The sequence below is a fragment of the Xiphophorus couchianus genome, chromosome 6 (assembly GCF_001444195.1).
Source record: "Xiphophorus couchianus chromosome 6, X_couchianus-1.0, whole genome shotgun sequence".
NCBI lineage: Eukaryota > Metazoa > Chordata > Actinopteri > Cyprinodontiformes > Poeciliidae > Xiphophorus > Xiphophorus couchianus.
In genome coordinates this window covers 229,608-245,124 of record NC_040233.1, presented here as the reverse complement: position 1 = coordinate 245,124, position 15,517 = coordinate 229,608, and the positions used below count along the sequence as shown (strand labels likewise).

General features: G+C 37.2%; 1 protein-coding gene and 1 long non-coding RNA gene across 4 annotated transcripts in view; one reads left to right on the top strand and one right to left on the bottom strand.

Annotated features, from left to right (window-relative positions):
• Window positions 1–1,501: 1,501 nt before the first annotated feature.
• Window positions 1,502–14,949, bottom strand: LOC114146164 (uncharacterized). The gene is made up of 3 exons (XR_003595854.1): window positions 14,939–14,949; window positions 13,380–13,381; window positions 1,502–2,870 (listed from the first exon to the last, which is right to left on the bottom strand). It is a non-coding gene; the product is annotated as an uncharacterized LOC114146164 (long non-coding RNA).
• Window positions 4,776–15,517, top strand: part of agla (amylo-alpha-1, 6-glucosidase, 4-alpha-glucanotransferase a) — a 140,815-nt gene continuing 130,073 nt past the window's right edge. Inside the window, exon 1 of one of the 3 annotated variants that reach the window (XM_028019989.1) lies at window positions 4,776–4,923. The gene's annotated coding sequence lies outside the window, so the exon portion shown is untranslated. Of the gene's footprint in view, window positions 4,924–9,457; window positions 9,580–15,517 lie in introns of those variants that run through there. The other 2 variants (XM_028019988.1, XM_028019990.1) reach the window with 2 other exon arrangements.

The following is a 15,517-nucleotide window of genomic DNA, read 5'->3' as shown; positions in this document are numbered from 1 at the left end:
ACTGTAAGAGGCATTGCTCAGATAACAACAAACTGCAGTATGCAACCGATTCTAGATAGTTTCACAATCAGTCTTTTTAAACTGACCAAAACTTTAGGATAGATAAAATATTATTAAATCTACAGGAATTATGGATGAATAAGACAGAATAAAATAGAAGTAACTCACTTGTTGACTAGAAATTGATTGAATATAGAAAAAGTTTGCTACACTGTACAAAATTGTTGTTGAAGGATAATATTAAGTTAGAAATAACTTATTGGTTAATGAAAAAGGATCATATGGAACTATTGTAGAGAATCAATATTAAACTGTAATAAGAGATGATTAAATAGTGCCTACAGAAAGACGAGAGGGCTGCAAATAAAATAAGAAAATTAAGAAACATACATAAATTGAACAACACTGGAAAAAGCGATAAGTATGTTTATTTAGACATGAGAATAATGAAGCCCACGCAGGAGTTGCAACCCTCACTCACAGACATTCAGCACGGGAGAACAAGCGACAGCTGTGCTGTAACTTCTACCCCCACTAGATTCAACTAATTAGCATGTGAAGCCTCTTTGCATACCACTAATTTTAAGTGCGAAGTAACTCCCTTGCAGCAACTCAGCGGGACAGAATGGGAAGGTGTGATGTAAATCACTTTCTCTCCCATCATCTAAAAGTACCTCCTGACAAAATATCAGAATATAAATTACAATTTTAGTAGTGGAACGACAAAAGGTTTTTAAGTTCAAATTTTAAAATTAGAAGAAACTAAAACATATCTGATGATTCGAGTGTCAAAGCCTAATAAAGCAGTAGAAAAATTAAGAGTTCCTCCTAAAATCCTTATTAATTCTCTTTCCTGCCATAAAGTCGGTCCCTCTGAGAAGTGAGGGAGGGGTTTATGGTGGGCTTAAGGGTTTGTTTTGTGATCTGACAATAGAGGTTGCTCAGATTAGTGTAGATAGTTTCAACAAGCAAATACTTAATGAGCATTGAAATAATGTGGAAAATGTTAAATGTAAGTTTTTTGCATCCAATCACTGAGTCTGTGACAGCTGTCCTGACTGTCACACACAAATACTCTTGGTAATGATTTACTGTTTTCTTTTAATATTACTTTATATATTGAGTAGTGAGTAGTTTGGATTTTTATTTTTGAATTGTTTTCGTTGGTCTGACTCTTTGGTTGGCTATTTGTTGGGCACTCATTTAGTTAACTTTAAGTATCAGTGCTTTTATTTTGTTAAATATTACTAATTACTTTCTTTCATTTGTAGATTTAGTCATATACTGACCAGTATTTGTTAGGGTTTTGTGTGTTTAATTACCCCTTAGTGTGTGTTAATGGTCTGATCAGCCATTATCTAATGTCCCCTCATGTCTATGTTAGGTCAGTTTGTGTTTGAGTTGTTCTGTTACTACCTGTATTGTGTTTTTATGTTGATTTCAGTATGGGCCCAATTTATCATTTTTTGGATTTTTTTTTTTTTATTGACTATATTTTGAATTTTCTTCAACGTCTCTCTGGCTGATTTATGCAAACCCTTCACAGAGTCTTAATTGGTAAACACGCTTTGTCAAACACTAGTGAAAATTTTTGAGGAGTTTGTAAAATGAATTATCTGACAATCATAAGAGTAAAATGAGATAAGGAGCTTTAAAACTGTAATGTGAAGTGTTTTGGGAAAATAGTAATCTTGAAGATTTAAAGCATGCTAAAATAAATTGTTTTGTTTGTTTTGACGAGTTTCCCTTTTGGGAAAAAGGCAGCATTGAATTTGGTAGAATTTCTCAGGGAACATCATAAACCTGTTTCATAAACATTGTTATTTAAAGTAGTAGAAATTGTGATGCGTTAGCAGTTAATGCATCATCAGGGGGGAGAATATGTTCTAGGTTTATCTTTTATATTACTTAAATAAAATTTTTTTTATTTGAAGAACATGTTTGATCTGTGTTACACATAAAAAAGTGAAAGGAAAGATATGGTCTGGTGAAATATGTTTCTTTTGAATGGATTTGAGTCGTTCTCCATTGAAAGATGTTCTGACAATGGGCTAAAGTATTTTGAAACGATAGATAACAAATTTATAGCGATTAATGAAGCATATTTTGGTAAATTAACTTGGGAAAACAATTATAGAAATTAAAAATATTATTGTGTTAGCCATTTTCAGAGCATTAATTTAATGGAGCAAGAATGTTTTAAGAAATGTTTTGAAGAATCTGTTATTGATTAAAGTTATCACTAATCAGTAAAAGTACTCAGGTGGGATTATGGGGATTTTTCTAAACTTGATTTTGTTTTGATTTATATCCATTTAAAACGATTTTGAATAAAACTTTAAATTCAACGACAAGTAAAAGACCTAGGTAAAATTGGTATATTTTGAAAATGTCTAGATTTGTTAAGTTGACATTATAATTTCTCCAGGTTTAACTCTTTTGAATTTTGTTTAAGGAAAGCATGTTGAATGTTTTAGACAAATAACCAGTAAGATCCAGTTTGTACTATAAAAGTAATTTAAACTGGACTGTCTAATTCACATTGATATTCATTGTTTTGATGATAAATGTAAACTGTACAACTGCGGCGAATTTTAAGCTTTTGTTTATTTGTTTTGTTTTGTTTGTTTAGTTCTATTTTATAAGATTGGTTTAAGAGGAAGATCTGCATATGTTTAACATTTTGGCAAAACATTACTTTGGAAACGTGTCTTTTGAAGCTGGTGATTACAGGGTTTTGGTATTTTCCATCGGTTGGAGTTGTGATATATATATAATTGAAGCATAGATTGAATAGATTACATCCACCATTTAATGAGCAGAACTGGACAAAGTAGGAGATAAGGCTTCACGTGATGAGTTGCTCATGGCTAACTACATACAGACTGGCTTGGAGTTCTGAGCTCCAAGCCTGACTCTGAACTCTGCAACACAAGCTGTTGTCTCTGAGGCAGAGTGCCACTGCTTGAAGAAGCGGTTGCACACTTGTTTTGACGATAGCAGCCACAGAGCCACGAGCGTTGGAGAATTCACTCGGATACAGTGAATTGGAAGATATTTGTGATGACTACACAAATGAATTGATGCCTTTGGAGAATCTGATCTCTGTTTTGTCATAACAGTTTTGCAGCTGTTTTCCTGGTGCCCTGCGGATGTGGTCTCATTCAAGGTCTGCTTCTTTGATAAAAAGGATTAAAGTAATTCCCTTGATGGAAAATGACAAAGCAAATTTACTTTCTTTAAGTTAAGCCATTGTTTGATTATGCTGACACTGATGATGACGATGACACTAGAGAATGTTGTGTTGTGCTTATGTTTATGATGCTAATGAAAACTCCTGTCGATGATGTAATGTCTGTTTTAACAACTTGTGATAGGTGATGGCACAGATGTATCCTTTATTAGAGAAAAAAGTCTGACGTTGACAAAGGATACTCTGATGAGGATTCTTCTGACAGGTATCCAGATCCTGGCTTTTGGACTGGGTGTGACCTCTGAGTGTATACATGTTTGCTTTCCAAAACATGAACTCCCAGCTGTAAATCATTTGAAGTGACTGTTTTTAGAGGGATAAGGGGCATGGAACAAATATTCGATAAACAGGAGGGAAATGTTGGGTAAATTGTATTATTAGTATTATCAAATATTTGTTGTATTATGTAGCCTTGTAGTTACATTTAGATAATGTTTCTGTGTGTTCATTAATTCTGATTTCTTCCTAATCCCTCCTTGGAAGAGGAAGGTGACAGATATTCTCAGCAGGACTCCCTGTGAAGTGGAGGTGCTAGTTGTTCCTGGCTGAGTTTTACAACCCTAGAGGAAACTCTGCTTTGTTCTTTGTGCTACAAAGCCGTTGCTTTGAAGCTATACAACGTGTCCCTTTCGACGCCGTGCCTGGAGCAGGAAGGATTTAGATTGTAGATAACATGTGTTTAGTTAGTGATTGTTATTTAGCACTGCAACTAAAATGCTTTGACCCCACCCTTTTAGAGTTGCAGTGCTCTCTGTGATAGGGTTCCTAAAATCAATAAAACAGAGGAGCGGGAGATGTGTTTTTCAGAGCGGTAGGAGATTTGTAACTGAAAGCACATCTCTGTCCGTTCTCCTCGTGAGAAACAAAGAATCTAACTCTCTTGTCTTTCCTGTGTTTGTTTAAATTGTCTCTAATAGGTATTTAGACCTGACAGTTACGGTGGTATCCTGACGTGTTGTGTTATCTTTTGATAGGAAGTGTTAAAGTTACTCTCTGTTACATGTACCGGAAATCAGTTCTCATGAGTTTCAAACATTTATTATAGACGTTACCACTTTTCCCCTACTACCTTGTAATTGATTCTACTGTACTAGCTTAAGCTAGATCTAGTCATCTAAATATGCCCATATTAAATTATAGAACTAATAATATGATTACATTTTCAGAGTTATTACAATTCAAAGAAATTAGTAGCCTTAAAATTTCACTGCACTTGAGAAATAGGTTTTCTTTTTATGTAAATCTGTAAGATTTAAATTGATTGTTGAATTGTTTTGATTTGGCCCTTGGATGCTGTCACAGCTGGTAGGGGCTGATGTTGTTTATTGAAGTAGATGGAATATGGTTGTTTTGGAGCAACGGAAGGACACATGGACATGAATGCACAAAGGAATGTTCAATGTATGATTGCATGATTTCATGATTTTGACAATTTCTAATAAAGAGACAGAGTTTGGGGAAGAAGACGGCCGTCGTTCTTTTGTTCACTAAACTGTTCTTGTTTACAGGCTTCCAACTCAGAAGAAAGGAGAAGCGGAGACAAAACAAAACAAACATCAATTGTTACAACTGTTTCAATACAGCTGAGACGTTTAACACCCCTGGAGAACCGCCACCACCTTCACCTCAGCCTGGACACAAACAAATTAGGGTGGGATTAAACAAAGCAAGTAAGTACTACTACAATATAGACATGGACAAGTACTAAAATGAAGTCATCTCAACTTCAGACATATATCTATTTAAAAAATTTTAAAAAAACAAAACAAGGCTTTAATTGAGTGATATAAAAACCAAACACTGCTACCAGCAGCAATGCCAGAGGCCACACAGAACAATCCCCAAACAATAGAATATAACCCAAAGTAAACAAGTGTAGTAGTTTCGGAAAACGGTAGAATGTAGAGGAGGAAGCCATTTTCACCTACAAGAGCTAGATGACTCCACCCCAAGCAGAGTCCCTTCATGCCCAACAGCAGGATCAGCTTGCCAGTATTTTCTACATATGAACTATTGTCATGTTTTTTTACTATTGAAGTGCATGGGTGCAATAAAAAGTACATACCGGTTTTATGTTGCCAAGATTGATTGGAGAGATGAAATTACTACAGATGGGCTATCTGAAGCCAGGCTTCGAGGCGTGTGCCGAGTAAAAAGGGGGCGTGTCAGATGAAGCCCCGCTTCGTTGCTTGTGTCGTCTTCCTGAGAACCACGTGACTGGTAACACCTTACCACAGGGGCTGCTTTTCATTGGCTGATGCCCATTCTACGTGGTCACGTGCGTGGCCGTCTCACAAACACACGCTTCCCGTTAGATAAGAACAGCATAATGGCAGCACTGATACAACTTCTACACCTTGAAGCCTGTCTGCTACACAGTCTTACATTAGCTAAACAGATTAATATCCAATGTGTACTGTATCTGATATACACTAAAGATTTTATTTTAGCAGAAAAGGCTTTGGACTAAACTGTTACTCATGTTAGCCACTCTAGCACCAAGTACAGCTAGTCAATCAACCATTGCTGTGTTCAGAGAAGAGCTGATTAATAATCGAGAAATAAATATCAAGCCTGGAAACTTGATATTGTAATGGACTGAATGTTATGTTTTTAACGTAATCTTTACTCGTCTTGCGGGGCGCAGGCGATTGCCACGGTAACAGGTGTGCTTAAACTACAAAGAGAGAGAGAGAGTAAACAGGTACGAGTGGTTTTGAGTTGATCACCTGTACGGGTTATTTTACCTTTGTTTACCTTTGTTGTGGCGCATTACAGCCGCTGTAGTTTCTAAATGTTGGACTAAGTACCTCGTTCGTTTGTGAGTATGCGTCATTCACAAAAAACATCAAATAGAACAAATATATTTCATAAAATTTTAACAAACAAATGGCTTCTACCGTGGTAATTATGTGAAATTAAATTAATTATATCCCAACTTCAGAAGATTTGCCTTTACCTTTATAGAGCTCTTTGGTTCCTCCTATCAGTCTGTAGTTTCTCATATTGAGGTCATCAAACCAAATTTCAGATCTACCATAACTGACTGACACCTGCTGGCCTCAGGTTTGCAACCAGCTTGTGACTGAGAAACCAGTAACCTCCTCCCAGATGATGACATGAACTTGTTAGTTCCTCTGTCCATTGTAGTAGCTGATATATTGTGAAAATCCGGTAGAAATGATGCACTAATCAAGTCATGTTTACATAGAAACAACGCACCGCGAGGCTTTGTTTGTGAGACTTGGGTTGGTTGTGGGCGGAGCTTGGTAAGGTCCATTGCATGGGTCTCTGCTTCATTTGTGTCGGTTTTCAAAATAAAAGCGTGATGAGCCGTGCTGCTTCATGGCATGGGTTATTCTATTTGATCGCGCATCAGAGGAATATTTGTCTTCAGCAGTGGCCGAAATAAAAGGAACCTTTTATACTTCATGTATAAAAGGTATAAAAGTTTCCTTTTATACATGAAGGAACAACAATTTTCTCAATTGTTGATTATGGTATATGACTTTATATTTGTGTGTTTTTATTATGTAAATCACTTTGAAACTGCATTGTTGTTGAAATGTGCTACACAAATAAACTTGATTGAAATGGAGCCAGCAAGAAGAAAAAATCTGACATCTGGGAAGACTTCGAGATGATCGCTCACAAGATTCTTAAATAAAAATAATTAACCCCTTCACCTCCAAAATTCTCACCTTCTTGAATTTTCCACTATTTCTTTGTTCTGCAAAAATATATCAGTCTTACACAGCAGAAATAGAGTTAAAGCTGTTGGAAGAATAAAATTATGGCCTGATGAGTGCAAATGTAAGGGATCAGATCCAGCTAGAAATCCAAGAAAAAGAGAATTTTTGAAGAATTTTAGTTTTTCAAGAGGCAAATCAAAAATCAAAGAATACTAACCGCCCCAACAAGCACCGCACTCCGAATACACTAAAACAAATGTCTATTATCAAATCAGTCGATGACAAAAGAAAAGAGCCACTGACAGTCAACATATACCAGGATTGACTACAAATAATTTTAATAACTAAAAAAGATTAGTTAAATAGGATTTAATTGACTCTCTAAACATGAGTTTGACAAAAACATTGTGACAATATTGCATTTACTAATTTTTTGAAGTATGTCTATCTGAGTGACAAGGCTGCCACAGTTTCAACAGCAGATGTAAGTGAGAAATGAATGAACCACCGAATAATGAACCTTTGGGCAAAGCAATGGGCGGGAAGCTTCATTGCTTCACGAGGCTTTATTTGGCCATCACTAGAAATTACAACCAGTAGCAGCAGGAGACTTCAGACAGTTTCTAAATTAACAATTTGAGTTACACAACTGCAATAACAGCTCTTATACAAGAGAAACAATACTAAGAAGCAGGGCCGGCCCAAGCCTCCATGGGGCCCTAAGAGAAATTTGGTTTTGGGGACCTTTAGTCCTGCTAACAATGTGGACTACAATCAGCAGTCCGATCAATAGATCATTCACACACTTGCTATAAACTTATTGCATCTCTAGCAGTGCTGTTTACATTATAGACATGTATAATAATGGGATACATTTATTGGCCAATGGATTTATCGACCAGTTGATTTCTGGGCTCCAATTTCCTTAATGTTGGGGGATCGTGATCTGCTGATACTTACATGTGAAGCCCATCTTATCTCCTAATCTGATCTTCTTCAGCAAAGGTTTAAAAATCAGTCTCGGGGGCGTGCCGTGGTGGCATAGTGGTTGGCGCGACCCGTATTTGGAGGCCTTGAGTCCTCGACGTGGCCGTCGCGGGTTCGACTCCCGGACCCGACGACGTTTGGTCTTCCCCCTTCTCCTTCCCCGTTTCCTGTCAGCCTACTATCATATAAGGGACACTAGAGCCCACAAAAAGACCCCCTGGAGGGGTAAAAAAAAAATCAGTCTCTGTCCTCTTCTGCTCTTCAGTGAGAGGTTTGACTGACAGACCGGCCCACCATGTCAAGTCTGAACGTTTACAGTTAACAATATTCACCCCACTGTTGCCAATTCAGTGACTTTCTTGTTATATTTAGGAAGAAATATAGCAAGAAATTTAGTAGACAAAATTAAAACAATTCAAATCCTGAGAATGTGGACTAGTGCCGGTACTGGACTGATTCTGAGCCTTCAAATGATTTTAACAGAAGTTTCACATAACTTATTAGTTGATGTAAAATAATGTTTGTTTTAGCCATAAAATAATTATGCTCAGCAGCAAACAACATATCCCCAACTACAGCATAGAGTAGCTCATCGATGTAGCAGCTATGTAGCCTGACATAAAAACATTTTGCTAGATAATGTCAAACACTGAGAAGTTTTAATTATTGTTATCAAAATTTATCAAACACTGCTTTTTGAGGCCAAAAATACCTCAGAAATAGACAGAGCCAACCATTAGAATCAACTCATTTAAAGTTTAAACGCAGCTTCACACAATGACCATAGCATAAATGTTTGGCTGTTGACTGGTCCGTTCAAGGTCGCTATCAAGCTAATTTTCTATTAGCAGCTTTACAAATTGTTTACATTACATTACCAATACATATTCAAACAAACCTTTATCTTGGTTTTTTTCTATTCTTCCTCTTTCTTTTCTTCCTCCCTGAAGAAGAAGTCATTTTTTGAGACAATGTTTTGCTTACTTAACTTCTGACCGGAGCTTTGGACCTTTGGATGTGCTCTGCTCATTGCATAGCAGCTCATGTTACAGGCGAAGCGTGCGGTACCTACCGCAGCCACCAGGGGCCCCAAGAGCATTGTTTTTTCTTCTTACCAATAAAATTATAATTTCTACATACATTATCAAATATATATTATTGAAAAGACAAATCACTTCATAATGAAATTGTGTGTTTTTCATATTATAATGACAGAAATTATTACTAAAAAAAAATTTTTTTTTAAAATCTCCCCTTAGTGGCCTTGGGGCCCTAAGCGGCTGCTTAGTTTGCTTATTCCTTGGGCCAGCCCTGACTCCACGTTAACAAACCGGAGTTTTCCCCTGTCCTTCAGTTAGAATTCCTTTCGTGAAAAAGGGAAATGAATGGATTTTCTGAGTTAAAACCTGTAGGAAAAGTAATTTTACACACGCTCACGCCCACACACGTACTCACACACACGCACGCACACACACACACACACCGACTGTCTGCTTCCGTGCGTGTTGCACAGGGTACTACGGTAATGGTGCAACCCACCGATCTTGTCCCCTCCCCCTCAATACAGCAGCTGTTCATCCAAGGTGGAAAGGTTACTCTGCAGACTGTTCTCCTGTGGCTGTGACGAACCAACGACACATCTGACAGGTATACACAGATGGACATTAGAACAAGCTTTTGCACTGCGTTGCAGGATTCACCTGTTATAGCTCACTGTTAGGAGTGACTACCCATGCTAATAGCTGCTAGCTCGGTAGTGGTATCAGCAGCTATATTAGCCACCGGACATAGGTTGAACTTCCTCTTGCAACCTTGACTGTAACATGACTCTTTCAACGTAGAGCTCGGTAACACCTTATAAGGGCAGACAGGTTGAGGTTGGTACTTCGATTCAGCATATCAAAACTATTACCATTTTCGCCCTACAAAGTTACTTATTAGTGTTATGTTGCTAGTTTGCGGAAATGCCCAGTGCTACCTGTCAAACACCAGCACAGAATTTAGCTTCATCTTTCTGTACCTTTTGGTGAAAATCTAAACGAACAGCACCACCCACTGCTGATGATGCATGACTAACGACAACAAAACACAAACTAACCTCGCGTTAATTGAGCTTCTTTTAAATAAGTAAGGTGCAGTTGAGCCCACTTGTTTCGAATCATTCGGTAGACGGATCAAATTAATTGAAGAATTGAAAGTATGTTTTAAAATGTTTCTGACTACATTTACATGGAGTTCGGAGTGCAGCCATAAAGGGGCATTCATGTTGAAACAGGTGTTACAGGAAAATCTGTGACCCATAATTTTCTCTGACAGCAAGGGGCGATAGCGTGCAAGTACGTCTTGAAGATCAGCGTTTTTGAAGAATATTTACTTAAACTGCATAAATATTGATACAGCTGGGATTGTAAGCTTCAGGGCTCCTTAATTACAATTACATTATCGGAGAAAATATAATGTATTATTTTGTATTTGAGGCTGAACACAGTTTGACCGACAATCGCATTGAATGATTATGTGCTGTCGATAAAATATGTAAGCCAACTGCGGCCGTTTAATAAATCGATAAACGATTAAGAAATTATTCTAAGAGCTCTGGTAGTTTTCTGGTAGCTAAAATCACACTGATCAGAAATTGTGATGGGCAGAATAATTTACAGGCCTGTGACCTGACTGCACAGGCCTGTAAATAATGTGATTTTAGCTATTTGAGGGTTAAAAATGGTTAGAAATACACCCAGCTTGTAGTGAAGAAATGGTAGAACTCTGAGCGTTTTTAGCGTTTTAAACATTATACGTTTAAGACGTATAATGTTTTAAACGTTGACATTATTTACAGGATTGCGGTAACATCGGTATGCTGGTCACTTTATATCGGCATGAACCTGGTATGTGCTTAAAGACCTGAATAGTGATGAGAGCTTTATAAATAGATAAGACCAGAGTTCTTGACCTTCTCCTGATCACAGCAGGCTCCGAGTGGGGGGTTAAGTGGAGGCTCCAGCTGGGTTCAGTGACTCAGGATGCATTAACCTGCCTTGATCGTTACACAACTGTACCCAGACTGTGGGAAATTTTTCTGCCAAAATTCGAGAGCACATATTTTCAGTCTGAAAGCAGGATTTGATGTCTTTTGTTCTCAAAACTTTTAATACTTGTGCTTACATTTTTATTTTGAAAGCAGGACTTCATGTCTTTCGTTTCAAAACTTGTAATTCTCATACTCAAAACTTCTCCTCATGCTCAGAAATAGTCTGTGCTTGGAGCAAATCTTCACTTGCTCGCTTGAGGATTATTTTTCTGCCATAATCCAAGAGCATGCATTTTCAGTCTGAAAGCAGGATTTCATGTCCTTTGTTATCAAAAATTTTAATACTTGTGCTTATATTTTTATTTTGAAAGCAGGGCTTCAGGTCTTTCTTCTCAAAACTTGTAATGCTTGTACTCAAAACTTATATAGATTTATAAACATAGAATTATAAATATACACAACTTGCATGTCATTATTTACATACAGAAATTTTGCGCTTGCGTACAATGCTGGAAGGCACAAAGACTGTCATCCTCAGCCACGTTAACTCAATGGAACTTGGAAATATAGGTATTATTAATTCCGTACTATGCTCCACAGCAAAGGGAAAAATCGAAGTACAACTTGAAACGACTTCATTTTTGCTCTTTGTGTCAGCCAAGATACAGACTCGTTGCCATAGCAAGTGACAACAATGCCACTTTATGTTTTAGGATTTAACACCAAAAAATATTTTGCATGAAGAACAGAACATTCAGCCTGTTGCTTCAATATGTTTTTAGGCTTAATATTTTATTAATAAGTGATTCCTGTGGTAGATTAGCTACCACTGCTATTAGCTAATCTAACAGTAGATTGTGGATTGTTTCTTTATTGAATTCTTTACACATATAAACTGCAGCTCACAACATGCACACTTCATAAAAAACTAAACAAAAGAATGTTATTGCCTTTGCTTATTGATAATATCCGTTCATCCAAAGCCAAGTCTTTTCTTGTATACCACTCAGTTTGAGTATCATCAGTCTGTCTCAAAGAAAACCTTTCAGCTCTGGTGTTGGTCTTCCTTTAGTTATTTCCTGCTTCAATTGAAAAATCCACTTTATAAAACTGTTTAAGTGTAGAAATGTAGTCATCCATGTTGACGTTGGAGAAGAGGAGAGAACAATAAATATATCGCTGTACTGCTTTATTTATTTTACTGTATGGCTAGCTCACTGTCACTTACTCTGCAGTTGTGGAGTCACAAAACCAATGTCTGTGATAACGAGGCGCCCCCTGCCATGAGGCAAGAAACCTGCCTGCCTTACCTCTCCCGTTTATGATCGCTTCTCAGCACACAAAACAAGTTACACACACAGTTGGTGACAAAGAACCCTAAATGATGGAAAATTTGTTCATATATTAAATGTTTTTAAACCATTTTATTGGCGTCGTAAAGACAGGAGGAACATTCTCCCATCAAATGGCAGCCAGCGCAGTTGGCGAGAGGTTGATCAATCCTCAGCTCGCTGCTGTCTCGCCTGTGCTTCCGAGCATTTGAATGGGAAATTGCGAAAATTAAGCAATTTTGGAGAAAAATAATCAAAATTGGTTAAGCTAATGAAAAATAAACACTTCATAGTACAAACCACAGAGTGAATATAGCAATGTAAATTATTTTTATCATTATATATTATTTTTCCATGATGACAGATGAGGCTCTACCTCACCTGCCTCCCCTGACCACACATCACTGATCTAAATATAGATCTATATTTAGATGTATGTCTAAATATAGATGTTCAGTGTACCACGGAGCAAAAAGCTGAGGTCGTTGTTTCTCCCTACATCCAGCGGGTGGCGCAGGTTGCTACAATAAATAATAGGAGCCACACAGGCAAACCTGCTAGAATGAAACAAATGCACCAAGTACATTTCATTCTGTTGGCCGAGAGGTTGCCAAGTGATGGTGCATTTTTGTTCCAGAAGCAAGCAGAAAATGTTTTGTAAGCGACCAGAGAGTCTGAGCAGAACGCGAGGAGAAGTTTTGAGAAGAAATACATGAAGCACTGCTTTCAAAATTAAAATGTAAGCACAAGTATTAAGTTTTGAGAACAAAAGACATGAAATCCTGCTTTCAGACTGAAAATATGTGCTCTCAAATTATGGCAGAAAATTTCCCAGAAGTCTCTCACCAGATCCTGCTGAAGTTGTGGGTTAGAGTAGGAATGCCACTGATCTCAGGGACTGGAGTTCAGACCTGGTTTAAAAATGAAGCATCAAACAGCAGAGCATATTGCTGGAATAATGTTTAATTAGGCTTACACACTATGATTACACAAATTCAAAGTACCCATATTCCTTTGTAGTCACTCTATGAACTCCAAACATGTTACACACTGTTCAATTGTGGAAAAGCAACAATTGCTGCTACTTCTTCTAAAATACAATTACAAAATACAATATGTGCATTATTTATTGAGGTACACTCAATAAATAATGAGTAAATAATAATGGGCAAATTTTTAAATATTCAGTTTAAGTGCTTGTTGTGCAGAACAATACACCTTTTTCTTCCTAGAGGAATTGTGGAGGTATAACAAAATTATAGCACCAATATGAAAATTTGGGCCAATATTGATATTAAAATATTAATACTGCTATTTTGAATGATAAATTATAATTCCAAGCATTATAAAAATATTTTCCCTAAACTTTTGATGCTGTCTAAACGCAACCACACTGCGTCTCTCTTTCAGTTAAACACTCCATAATCCTGTGTTGCATCATTATCTCTGTCACATAACTTGGCAAATGCCAAATCTCCAGTCCCTTCTCCTGAAACACAAACACTAAAGGAAACAAGATAAAAATAAACATCAATTGTTAGTATCTGTGTAGTTTTTTTTAATGGACCAATCTTGATATGTTAAATAAAATAATAAACATCGTTTATCATTTTTTATACAGATGTTGATGCTGTTGTATTGTGCATCACTACTATATGACATCTGGTTTACTAGAATCTGCAGTTGGCTGGTTAACAAACGTGTTGCTCACCATCTACAGTTTTAAAACAGAGTTAGTCTTATAAAAGTAACGAGTGCTGCTTCTTTAGATTCCACAGCATGAGTGTCTGTGTTTTTTACAGCAGAAAATATTTCTGGACAGTCAGATTTTACCTTCTTGAAAGCTAGAGAAAAGGTGTAGTAGCTTTCCTTCAGCCAGCTGAGAGGTAGTAGCAAAAATGGGTGCAACTTTGGCAATGCTGTATAACTTTAGCAGTTAATCTAGCATAAAATAATTGTAAGAACATACTGCCCTGTTCGCATGGAATAAGCAATATCTGGGGATCTCAGGTAGAATAAACGACAATGTGAACATTTGCAGTTCACACTGAGCTGTGCGAGCAGAGCAAACGCTGTGGATTTAAAATGGACTCCTATCTTGATAAATTCTATAAAGCATGGCAGCCGCCAGGCCCACACTACACTGGGGGAAACTCTGAATAGTATGTGGTCCCTACTCCCCTAGGTAAATCTAATCCTGTGTAAATAGGGCATAAATGGGAATTGTTTTAAAAAGGTATATCTTGACCAGGCCCTCCTTAGTTTCAACTTAGTAGTTTGGGTTGGAGGTGAGTGAAATGGAGTTTTCCTTTTTACTGTTTTAACAGTCTACTGAAGTCATGCTAGATGTCTAACAATCAGTTAGATACATTGAAGTTCATATTGTCTGTCTGCACCAGACAATCTAGCAGAGTGTTCACCACACTAACAGACAATATAAGTGATTAAACTCGCAGGCAATATAAGTTCATATTGTCTGGTGCAGGCAGACAATTTGAACGTCACAGTCAGGACCTTTGACCTAGTAACATGGATTTGACTGGAACATGTCAAATCAGTTTGAAGCTTTATGTAGTGTTTTTCAAAGGTTGTGCGGTGGTTATGTGAAGTGTAAGACCTACTTCCTCATATTGTCATAGAAAACTTTGCACAAGCTGTATGTCTCAATCACTATTTAACTGAACTTTTCTTATCTCAATGTCAGTAAACAGTGTTTGTTCACATGCTGGATATATATTGAGCCAAAAGTCTGGACCCTGGACCTGGCCTCTGCAGTAACTCGCAGGGTCATTTCGCATTCCGCTGACATGTGCTCACTCTTCTCTGGGGAAATGGGTCGTTATTGTTACACGTCTCACCTGGGTTGAAACAATTGTAACAAATTATGTTTATTGATGTCTCCGCTTCTCTTTTCTTTTGAGTGGAAAGCCTGTAAACATAAATAGCTTCAGTGAATGAAGGAACGACCGCCGTCTTCTTCCCCATACTCTGTCTTTTTATTACAAATTCTCGAAATCATGAAATCATTAAATTATACAATGAACATTCCTTTGTGCAGTCATGTCCAAGTGTCCTTCCGTTGTTTTAAAACAACCATATACCATCCACTTCAGTAAACAGCATCAGCTCCCACCAGCTGTGACAGCATCAAAGGGCCAAATCAAAACAGCTCAACCATAAATTTAAATCTCACAAATTTACATAAAAAGAACATAAATTTCTC